At 45.3% G+C, this 9371-nt stretch overlaps 1 protein-coding gene and 1 long non-coding RNA gene across 4 annotated transcripts in view; one reads left to right on the forward strand and one right to left on the reverse strand.

The window, feature by feature from the left end:
• Positions 1-9371, forward strand: part of LOC103106546 (uncharacterized) — an 81078-nt gene that overhangs the window by 48024 nt on the left and 23683 nt on the right. For all 3 annotated transcript variants that reach the window (XR_008914784.1, XR_001625480.2, XR_001625479.2), the window contains 4 exons: positions 1176-1233; positions 2179-2299; positions 3780-3946; positions 5903-6107. This is a non-coding gene — a long non-coding RNA (uncharacterized LOC103106546). The remainder of the gene's footprint in view (positions 1-1175; positions 1234-2178; positions 2300-3779; positions 3947-5902; positions 6108-9371) is intronic.
• The window catches only part of HMGB3 (high mobility group box 3), a 52148-nt gene that overhangs the window by 19811 nt on the left and 22966 nt on the right, over positions 1-9371 (reverse strand). The window lies entirely within an intron of this gene.

Raw genomic sequence — 9371 nt, forward strand, 5'->3', positions numbered from 1 at the left:
AAGGTCTGGTAGCCAACACAAATAAAGCACTAACTCAAGCATATAAGAATGTCAGTCATGTAAGTGGGCAAAGAACTCTATCGGGCAATTCTTAAAGAAAGAAATACAAGCTATCAACAAACCTGGGGAAAATGCTCTAAATCACTAATAATTAGAGAAAAGCCCATTTTGAAAACTCTGACATTCAACCTCACACCTACCAGATGACAAAAAAGGAAAATGACAGTTGTCGGAGAGCCTGAAAGAAAATAGGCACGTTGCTCCACTGTTGGTGGAGCTATGAATTGGTCTGGCCATTAAGAAAAAAACGATTTGAAACTATGCCCCCAAAGCCACTAAACTGCACATACTTTTTGATCCAGTGACATACCTACTAGGCCCCTGCCCCCAAAGAGATCAAAGAGAGAGGGAAAAGTCTTCTATGTACAAAAATATTTATACCAGCAATTTTGTTGCAGCAAAGAACTGGAAACAAAGAGGGTGGCCATCAGTTGGGGAATAGCTGAACAAATTATGGTGTGTTGGGTGTAATGCAATATTATTGTGCTGTAAGAAATGATGAAAGGGACTATTTCTGAGAAACCTGGGAAGACTGATTCAGAGTAAAGTGAACGGTACTAGGAGTTCAATTTATACAGCAACACCACGGCAAAGACAAACAACTAGGAAAGATTTTACAACTGTGATCAGTGGCGGGACCACCAAATAAGATTCCAGGCCTGTTGCCCACCTCTTGATGGACCTAGGGGGCAGAGAACCTGGGGGGAGGATTTGGTTTTTTTTGAACCAATGTGGTCAACATTGGGAATCTCTTCTACTGTGACTATGTTTATTTGGCAGATTGTGTTTTTCGTTCCTCATTGAGAAGAATTTAAAAACAAAATAACATTTATTAAGTGTGCCTGGCACTGTGCTAAGTTTTAGGGATAGAAAGACACATACAAGATGAGAAAGGTGTTTTCTGTCTTTTTCTTTTTTAAGAGCGTGGAGGGCTTTAAAGTGTGCTTACCCCATATCAATGAATGGTATGATATGATAACCAAACTGTTGTAATCTTAGATTACTTAAGACAGGACCCAACACAAGGGAGATAAAGAGTCCTACTATCCTCTACCTTCATCAGATCTCCTAAGACAAAAGATTAAGAGCTAAAATCTGACTCCTGCCTTTTACAGATGACATGGGAAACCAAGGCTTAGAGAGGGGAAATGATGTCCCCAAGTCACATGCATGGTAAGTGGAAGAGACAGAATTTGAGGCCCAGTCTCCTAAATCCCATCCACCAAACCCATGCTGCTTCTCTAGAGTGCTATGTTCGGTTGGGGGGGGGGGGTGTTCGGGGAAAGGACATGGACTAGCCGTGTGACCAGGATGTGGGGGGCTGGGAACTCTGCCTTTGTTTTCTAGTGAATCCAAAGCAGCATAAGGAGAGCTCATTTGGGGTTATTTTTGTACACAGAATGAGTGAATTTTAAAATATACCACCCTATTAAATGAAATTAAATGGATTTATGTTATTTGCTGGGGAGCTGACAAGAGAAACACCATCTCTTTCTTTTCTCATTCGGTGGTTAATCATGGAACTGGAACAAGGATAATTTTGCCTTCTTAGCGGGGGAGAGGGAGGGTCACTCCAAAAGACATTGTTCCAGGCTCCCTTGATGAAAAGCTGTCATCAAAGAGGCCTGGGGGTGTTCTTGGGGACTCTTTAAGACACAAAACTGCCAGGATTGGGGAGCTCTCATTGTTTTGAGCTCTTCCACTTCCCCCCTCCAGGCACACATGTACATGGGAAGGAAGCTTCAAACCTCAGTCTTTAATAAGCTCACAAGACAGTAAATCTTAGTAATGAGAAAACTGCATCTGCTAGACATGACACACTATATGTGTTCTGATAAATTACACTTGAAATTCTCTTTTTGGTGTTCCAAGATGAATTTGTCATGCCCGATTTCCATGGATAATTCAATCCAAGTAGCCTTTATTAAGCACATCACCATTTGATGGACCTCAGTTTCCTGATCTGTAAAATGACAGGGGTGGACTAGATAACCCTTAAAGAGTTAAGCCGTTCCAACTTGAAATCTCTGTTCCCAATTAATTTTTGAAAATATATATTTATTTTTTCATGTGTTTATAATCTTTCCCTCCAACCGCCCCTTTTCCTATGTTGAACAGAAAACAAAAACAAAGCCTATTATCCTACGCATCCATAGTCCAGAGAAGAGATTCCCTCCCACATTGACTGGAAGTGTCCGGCTCTGTATTTTACGACCGTCACCTCTGCGGCAGGCAGGAGGTGAGTGATGTGTTTCATCATCAAGCCTCACAGTATCTATGGATCAGCATTCTCAAGTCTTTCCAAGTGGTTTTTCTCTACAATGTTTCTGCCATTGTCTAAATTGTTCTACTGGTTCTGCTCACTTCACTATTTTATTAGTTCATAGGAGTCGATCCAGTTTCCTCTAAAATTATCCATTTCGTCATATCCTGTGGCAAAGTGTTTTCCGTTATATATAGTGACTTGTTCAGCCATTCCTTTCTTAATTTCCCATCCTGTGCCATCTCAAAAAGAGCTGCTCTAAATATTTTGGTACAGAAAGGTCCTTTCCTTTCTTCAGTCTTCTTCTAGGTACAGGACTAGGGAGTGGTTTACCTGGGCCAAAGGGTAGACACATTGTCTAGGGACAGCTTGGGCATGGTTCTTTGAGGTTCTTTGGCAGCAGTCTGGTGAAGTCTATGGTCCCTTTCTCAGAAAAATGCTTTTAAATCATTGAAAGGAATGCTAAATTTCAATTCAGGGCTAATGAAAAGAAAGGTATGATTTTCCTCCCATTCATTTTGACCGAGGTCCTGAAATAAGTGTGTGGACTCCAGGTTAGGAAGTCTTGCTCGAGAACTTTAAGCTAGATTTTTTTTCTTTATTTTTTTTAACCATTCCAAAAATTCTGTCTCCAGAATGGGCCTTGTTTTTGACCTGTTCTAACTTGGGGCCATGATAAAAAGGGAATTAGGGTTAGAATTACCAGCTGGATACAGGTAAGAAAAAGAGGTCCATTCCCCCCATCTCAACTTTCCCCAGCAGGGACTGGCCTGGCCCCCTTCTTGGACAGTATATCTTTGAAATGCTGTGAAAATGACAGACTCCAAGTGAGTCAGGTGCCCCAGCAGATCTGGCCATTAGCATTGATGCCAATCTGTTACCATTCCAGGAGCTGTGAGGAGATGGTCTTGAGCTTACCACGTCTCCGATATTGGCTTTGTGCTCTCTCAGGACTGTCCAAAGGATAATCAGGAGAGTAAAGGGTCTCAGATCTGCTTAGTTGAAGGGCCTGGGGAGGGGGAAGAGGAGGGGCTAGCTCTCTTCAGATATTTGAAGGGTAGTTTATGGAAGAGGGATTAGGCTAGTCCTGCTTGGCCCCAGAGGGCAGAATAGGGAACTCTGGGTAAAAGCTACAAAGAGGTAAATTTAGGTTTGGTTTAAGAAAAACTACCTGACCATGGGAAACCCATTCCACACTCCCCACCAAGCAGGGGTCAGATGACTACTTATTGGGTATGCTATAGAGGGGATTCTTTCTCTGGTATAGGTTGGACAAGACACTGAATTCGTAGGCCCAGCCCCCCTTCTTTTGGGGACTGTAGCCGAATGTGGCAGTCTGACAAATTAGGACAGTCGGGAAGAGGGATGAGAAGGGGAAATGGACATAGGATGCATGTCTCAGGCCCTCTCCTAGCTAACTGAAATTCCAACCATGCTTCATGGATTCACTTCATAGTGTGAAGTTCGCCACTGGACCTGAGACCAAAGAGAGCGAGATGGTCGGGCTGCCCAAGAGCTATACCAGTTACACAGGAACTTCAACTCCAGACCGTGGTTGGAAGCGAGGGGAGAGAGCCTCTGCTATGGTCTTCATCAGGGACAAAATCACATTCAATCACCTGGGTAAGGCAATTTCATTTTCAGTGCTTTCCTGTTTGTGACCCTCACAATATCCCTGGGAGGGAAGGAAGGAGGGCAGGCGGGCGGAACATTTAGGCCCAGAAAGCTCATTTGCCTATGGTACAAGAGATCTGAGGGTGAGTTTCAGTGTTGGCTCTGCCACTTAGGCAAGAAGCTAAGCTTTCCAGGTGGCCATCTGTAAAATGACTGGGTTGGGCTAGATCAATGAACTCTGAGATCCCTTCTAAAGCCAAGGCTGTGATCCGAAGTGAAACAGCCAGGACTGGACTCTGGTTTCCCAGCTCCACAGGCCTTCCCAGCATATCCATCAGGAATCATCCCTTTGGGGACATGCAAACATCAGGAAGATCACTCAGGCCCTGGCAGCCACATAGATCACCAGGTCAGGCCTGTCCATCCAGAAGTGTGAGCAAAGGAGCATTCCCCATGGCCATTTACCAAGAGCAAATAGGAGGTCTTCCAGGGCTTCTTTGGGCCTCCCAGGAAGGATTCTTAGGAAGGCTCAGCTGCTGGGGGAGGGAGGGAGGGAGAGGGCTTTAAACTGGGGCCATTTACTTTTATTGTCACCCAAGTGGATTTAGATTGAATGAAAAAGCACTTAATTGCTTACAAATGCAAGGAAGCCAGACTTTCTCAGCCCTCAAGGGGCTTGCTTTTTTATGGAGGGAAAGAACTCAAAGAGGAGAGCCCAGAAAGGGGGGGGGGGGGGGTAGCGTTGGGGGGGTGCATTGAGTGGCTAGGCTAGGAAATGATCCTAAAATGACTGGGAGGCCCAGTTGGAGAAGATGAAAGCCCTGGCTAAGGGCTAGTTCCAGTGGGAAGGTTGGAAGCTGTATGGTAATTGCTCTTGAAACAATGAAAAGAATTTAGAAGAAATTCCTTGCCCTTAGGTGAGCTCCCATACTAGATCCAGAATCAACTAGAGCTGCAAAGTCATCTCCCCCAGTTTGGTTAGCCTCAGTTTGAGGCTTAAAGAACAGCCCACTCTAAACAGTCACAGTAGTAATAACTAGCATCTATGTAGCCTTCTGTCTCATCCGTTCTTTAGAATCCTGCAAGGTAGGTGCTATTATCCCCTTTTATAGATGAAGAAACTGATGCATAAGAAGTTAGGTGACTGCTCAAGGTCTTATAGCCAGTAACTGGCAGAATTTCTGCTCAGACCCTCATCTAATGAGGACCCACATCAATCCACAGTTTCTGTAGCAATGGGGAATTTGCTCCTCAAAATGAGGGCAAGGACAGTGGTTTGCCATTATGGCGAGGAAAGTCTAGCAGCAAGAAGCAGAGTGGCTGAAGAGCTGAGCTTGAAGGCAGAAAGCTCTGGCTTCATGGACTGCCTAATTGTATTGAGGTTGGGGTAATGAATATGCATAATTAAGCAAAACAAATCCCTGGTGATCATCTGTCTAGTGCCCTGACCCAGAGTCCCTAGCCTGTGTCAGGAGGTGTGCCACAGGCCTCCATCATTGGGCCTCCACAACCAGGTTGGTCATTGCAGTAATCAAAGTTCTCTTCCCAGTGTTATTGTCACTAGAAATTGGTCATCCGCTTTGGCTCCCTTCACTCTGCATCCCGTCTCTTTATCATTTCATACAGCTCGCACATCTGCCGCACGCAGCTAGTTCAATCATTTTCCAATCGATGGGTTTCCGTCTCCTTGGTTTCCAGTTCTGTACCACCCCAAGAAGGAAGGGCTGCTGTAGACATTGTTGTTACACATAGGGTTTTTTCGTCTTGGCATGTCAGTTGAAACTCTGATAGTAGTTTTAAGCATTTCTGGATGCGGACAGACACAGTCTCCAGGCTGGAGACGACGTGAGAGGAGACTGCAGAAAGGGGCATTCATTCTGCTCCCATAGTCACCTTCTCAGACTGGTTTGGGTTGGCTTTGGAAAGACCATTCTAACAACAGTTACCACCACCATCCCTTTGCAGGAGCAAGGCGGACCCAGGAAAAAGAAAAGGAGTAAGTGAATGTCTCTGATGAGGAGGAAAGGGCCCTGGGGCCCTCCTCTCACAGATCAGTACCCAACCTCAATCTTGGCCTGGAATTTGGAGAAGAATATCCAGGTTAGAATAACCTGGATGCTGGTCGCTGCCTTCCCTCAGTCCAGGAGAAAAAGGGACCCTTCTGGTTAAGGTAAACCCCTCCACTTGTGTCCTTGATCCATCTCATAGCCTCCTGTTTCTCTCCCAGTCTCCAGAGCATCTTTACTGGCCCCCTATTCAAAGGCTCCCAAACCCCATTATCCCCTCAAACCACTAACCTCTACCTGGCTTCCCTTTCACTACCTAACTGTCTCCCTTCACTGCCTCTGCTTCCTCAATTCAAAGGAATTCAAAGATTGTTTATTTATTAAAGCACCTACTAAGGATCAGGAACTATTCTAGGTGTGGGGAAGTAGGAAGGCAAAAATGCAAACAGTCCCTGCCCTCTAGGAGCTTCCTTCCATTCCACAGGGGGCAAGCTAAGGAATTGGAATAGAGGGGGAGAAGCACTAGCACTGGGTAGTCAGGGCTCCTCAGAGGAGATGGCATTTGGCCTAACCTTGGAAGGGAGCTAGGGAGGGACTTCAAAAGGTGGAGGTAGGGAGAGAGAGAGTGCTTCAAAGGTCCCAGAGCCCTATGAGGAATCACAAGCAGTGGGTTTAGCTATAACAACCTGAAACCAGCCTGAATGTAAACTGAGGAGGGAAGACTTGGTGTTTTGTCCTAGGGCTACCTACTAGAGGTCAGTCAGAAGGTATGTTTGGAGGCCACAATCTGTTGAAACTACACTCCCAGAGATCCCCATTTAGTTGGTAAATTCCCTGGCATTTTCTCAGTCTTTATCCTCCCAGACATCTCGGCAACATTCCACACTGTTGAGCAGCCCTTCCTTCTGGCAGCTCCCTCATCCTCCTCCCAATGGAGCCTCTCCTCATAGTCCTTCTCCACTACCACCCCCTTCCCAGCCATGAGCCTGACTACTTCCTCTGAAACCCTGGGGTTAATTATTCATCTCTCGGAGGCAGCTTTTCCCCAAATCACTGGACTCTGGTTTCCAAGCTTCACCTGAATGGCCCAGAAGCAGCTCAGATTGAACCAGTCCCAGAGTAAGCTTCTCCCACCCGTCTGTTAATGGTTACCACTAACTTCCAGTCATCCAAGACAGGGAATGCCAAATCATCTTCCCCCTTCCTTCTCCTTCACAACACCTCCAACCCACTCCCACCCCCAAGCACACCTACACACAGACTCTTATCCAATCTGTTGCCAGATCCTGCAGTTCACCCTCCACAACATGCCTCAGATCCATCCCATGCTTTGTATTTCCATGGCCGCCCTTGACCCTAGCTCAGGCCTCTACACTGCTGACCTGAACTACTGGCAAAGCCACCTAACAGGTCTTCCTGTCTGGATCCCCTTCCTTCTTCTCTTCCATCTTTCATGCAGCTATGAAAATAAGCCAAGACAGGCCAAAAACTAATTAATTCTCTCCTTATATGACAAAAAGAATGGGCCAGAAGATGGATATGGAACTCAGGTTCCCCATCTCTACTTCCATGTTGGGCTCAGGATTGTCTTCTTGTGCTCCATCTGTTTCCTCCTGTCTGAGTGGTCTTTAGGCTCCCACTCAGGTGAGCCACTCATCTCCTCTGGCTTGGGACTCCAACCTAACTGGCCTCTTCAGACTCCAGTGCCACCCCCCTGCAGTTCATCCTCCTATGTCTATCCAAAATCATATTCCAAAGGCAGTGGAAGAAATCAGAGTTGGTACCTTTTATTTTTACATTATACAACTTTCCAAGTATATCCCTCCTCCTTCCCCACCCAGAAAGAGCCATACCTTATAGCAAAGAATTCTTTTAAAAGAAAAAAGAGAAAGAAGCAAAACCTATGAATACATCACCCAAAGTCGGGTAATATGTATAGTATGCAGCAAAAGATTGGGAGGGAATGTTGTCTCCTCGGTGTCTCCTTTGAGAAACCTTTCCTGACTATCTTAATCATTCTTTCTCTCTCCCTTCTCCCTAAATTAACATGAATATTTGCATCCGTGGCCATATTGCCTCTCCCCCAAAAGGTGAATGTGGAGGGAGGGTTTCCTTTTGGTCTTCACGCTAGTACGGTGCTGAATGAATGCGTATTGATTGGATTGGGTTGAAGGAGACCCTCATACTGCATTGTCCAGAGAGTCATCTCGCCTTTGACTTCCTGCCACTGACCTTCATCTAGGTTCTGGCTGCTTCCTGGGACTTTGGCATGATCAGGCTAGAATTTGAGATGCCATGAACCCGAAAGGAAAAATGGAACAGCAATACCTAGACATGGGCACGGCATGCATTGTTGTGTTTACAGGGAGATGTGGAAAGAGAAAATTAGTGAACCTGGAGTTTGGCTCCAGCTCTGACATGATGGCTGTGGCATCTTGGGCAAAAACACTTCTGCTCTGTGTCTGCTTCCACTTCTGTCAAGTGAGACGGGTTGATTGGTGTCTCTAGGGGCCCCCAAGCCCCCTTGATCCTTTAATCATGCCCTCAGTATATTTGCCTGACGAGTAATTTTCATTTTTAATTGTTCTGAACAAAACCCTGCAGTTCTGAAGAACTCATTCCTGTGTGTGAGTTTACGCATTCCATATTCACAAATTCACATATTCTGGCCTGGCACTGAGAATGCCAGGGCAGGAGGTCCAGCCACTTTCTATCAGTTAGATGCGGCCTAAAAAATATTGGTCACATGATTTTGCTCCACAATGGGAGCTTCCTAGGAGGGGAATGGGCTGCCCCAGAAAGAAAGGAGGATCCCTTCTCTGAGATGTCTTCAAGAAAAGCTATGAGGGGATCCTTCAGTTCACTTTCTAAAATACATTTAAGGGGGTAGCTAGGTGGTTTAGTGAATAGAGAGCCAGGCCTAGAGGTCCTGGGTTCAAATGTGGCCTCCAATATTTGCTAGCTGTGTGACTCTTGGCAAATCACAACCCCCATTGCCTAGCCCTTACTTCTCTTCTGCCTTGGAACTAATACTTATTGACAATTTTAAGACAGAAAGTAAGGGTTTAAAAAAGATACATTTAAGTACCTACTATGTGCCAGGCATTGTGTTACGTGCTGGGGCCACAAAGCCAAAAGGCAAATAATCCCTTCCTGGATGTAAACTCTTAACATTCTATTTTTGACCATATTAAATTTAGAAGGACCCTTTTGTCTCTGCTTTTTTAAGTCTTTCATTGAAAAGAGTGCTGCATTCCATTGCAAACTCTTTCCATATCTATTGCTATGATCACGTAGGGGTTTGCTTTTTCCTGTTGTTTATATGACTAATTGTGCTAATTATTTTACTAACATGGAAACCTCTTTGCATCCCTGGAGGAAATCCAACTTGATCACGGTCAGTGGTGGTTTTGGTTTATTGCTGTAAT

This window comes from Monodelphis domestica, chromosome X (genome assembly GCF_027887165.1).
Source record: "Monodelphis domestica isolate mMonDom1 chromosome X, mMonDom1.pri, whole genome shotgun sequence".
Classification (NCBI taxonomy): domain Eukaryota; kingdom Metazoa; phylum Chordata; class Mammalia; order Didelphimorphia; family Didelphidae; genus Monodelphis; species Monodelphis domestica.